The 2,606-nt window shown below is 44.9% G+C and overlaps 1 pseudogene; it reads right to left on the bottom strand.

Moving 5' to 3' along the window:
• Positions 1-365: 365 nt before the first annotated feature.
• Positions 366-1,435, bottom strand: LOC110302773 (large ribosomal subunit protein eL34 pseudogene; annotated as a pseudogene).
• Between the last annotated feature and the right edge of the window lie 1,171 nt (positions 1,436-2,606).

Below are 2,606 nucleotides of genomic sequence, written 5' to 3'. Positions count from 1 at the left end.
GAGATTACACACCTCTGTGAAGCCGTGCCTGATTCAATTAAGAGCCTCTCAAGTACTCAGTATAAGCAATTCAACATTAGTATCTGTGTGTGTGTGTGTGTGTGTGTGTGAGAGAGAGAGAGAACAAGCTTGTGCACAGGTGGAGAACAAAGGGTGAAACCCAGGTATCTCTCTCAATGGATCTCTACCTAGTCTGGTTTTTCTTAAGATTTATTTATTTATTATATGTAAGTACACTGTAGTTGTCTTCAGACACTCCAGAAGAGGGTATCAGATCTCATTACATATGGTTCTGAGCCACCATGTGGTTGTGGGACTTGAACTCAGAACCTCTGGAAGAGCAGTCAGTGCAAAAAGCTGCAGATCTATTTTGCTTTCTGACTCTGTGCTTGTGCCTTCAACACATCCACAACGATTTTCTGCTCCTCAATAAGGAAAGCCCGCTTGATCCCGTCACAGACACACTTGGCACACATGGAACCACCATAGACCCTGCTGACGTGCTTCTTTGGTTAGACAATCTCAGAATGACTTTGGGTCTCACAGCACAAACCCCTCGCAGTCTGCCTGGGGACACGCCACATGCGGATTTAGGTGCTTTCCCAACCTTCATGGTGTAGAGGTAAACAATCCTGTTGCCAGGGGTTCGAGACAGCCTAGTTTTGTTAGAGGCTGTGTTGTAGGAAAGCCTACGACATTTTGTCAAACACTGGACCACCCTGAGTGCCTCTAATCACTGTCCCCGGAAGAGGAAAAGCGCAGTCAATGCGCCATCTCTCCAGCCCCCGACTCCCCCAGTCTGTTTTTTAAAGTTTTTTTTTTTTTATTGTTGTTGTTGTTGTTTTTGTTTTTGAGATAGGGTCTCATTTTGTAACCCAGGCTGGCCTGGAACTCACAGAGATCCACCTTCCTGTGCCTCCTAAGTGCTGGTATTAAAGGTGTGTGCCACCAAGCCTGGCTTTCCCCTCTTGTTTGTATAGTGTCTTACGTGTGTGTGTGTGTGTGTGTGTGTGTGTGTGTGAATGTCCTGGGGCCTCTGGAGACCAGAGAGGTGAACAGAGTTACATATGATTGTGAACTGCTATGTGGGTGCTGGGAACTGAACCTGGGTCCTCTGCAAGAGCAGCAAGTGCTCTTGACCACTGAGCCATCTCTCCAGCCGCCGCCGCCACCACCACCACCACCACCACCACCTCCCCATCCTATTTCCTGAGTGAGGATCTCTCACTGAACCTGGACCTAGCAGAGTCAGCTAGACTGGACAGGCGGCAACACCTCACCTTGATACTGGAATTACAGATTACCAGTTTTTTATGTGGGTGCTGGGGATTTGAACTCAGTTCCTTAAGTTTGCATGGACAGAACCTTATGCACTGGACCATCGTCTCAGCCCTTAATTGGGGTTAAATACGCAACAGGCTTATGCTTACTTCATGGGGAAACTGTTATTTCTCTGAAGCTTTTAGATCTGTTCAAGAGAAAACTGCCACAGGTTAGAGGGTTTCAAATTGTTACCCAGAAGCTCTTAGCTGCCTTTCCATCCCTGTTTCTCTGAGTTAGCTTTTCATATAACCAGTAGTGAGTTTCTGCTTTTTCCCTTTAAATGGGAGCTGACTGGGCAAAGACTTGCCTCTAGAAGTAGCCCCAGGTGCATTTTAATCTTTTGAGGTAGAGACTTAGGGATGAACAGTTCAAAGCCAGCCTCTACAACACAGTGAGCCCCACTTCAAACCTCAGCATCAGAACAAACTGAGATGGCTCAATGGGTAGAGCGTTTGCTGTTTATGTCTGAATCTGGCAGTCTGAGTTTGATCCCTGGGACCTATGTAAAGCGAAAGGGGGCCCCACAGTATAGTCCTCTAGCTCACACATACACTCACACATACATTCACACATACACTCACACACTCACACATATACTCACACATACACTCACACACTCACACATATACTCACACATACACTCACACATACACTCACACACTCACACATATACTCACACATACACTCACACACTCACACATATACTCACACATATACTCACACATACACTCACACACTCACACATATACTCACACATACACTCACACATACACTCACACACTCACACATATACTCACACACTCACACATACACACACACTCTCACACATACACTCACACATACATTCACACATACACTCACACTCTCACACATATACTCACACATACACTCACACATACACACACACTCTCACACATACACTCACACATACATTCACACATACACTCACACTCTCACACATATACTCACACATACACTCACACATACACTCACACACTCACACATACACACACACTCTCACACATATACTCACACATACACTCATACATATACTCACACATACACTCACACATACATTCACACATACACTCACACTCTCACACATATACTCACACATACACTCACACATACACACACACTCTCACACATACACACACACTCTCACACATATACTCACACATACACTCATACATATACTCACACATACACTCATACATATACTCACACATACACTTATACATATACTCACACATACACTCACACATATACTCACACACTCAAAC

Source organism: Mus caroli, unplaced genomic scaffold (assembly GCF_978045245.1).
Source record: "Mus caroli unplaced genomic scaffold, Mus_caroli_1 scaffold_9, whole genome shotgun sequence".
In the NCBI taxonomy this organism is placed as follows: domain Eukaryota; kingdom Metazoa; phylum Chordata; class Mammalia; order Rodentia; family Muridae; genus Mus; species Mus caroli.
The sequence above is the reverse complement of the archived record's forward strand: the minus strand, read 5'-3'. Positions and strand labels throughout refer to the sequence as shown.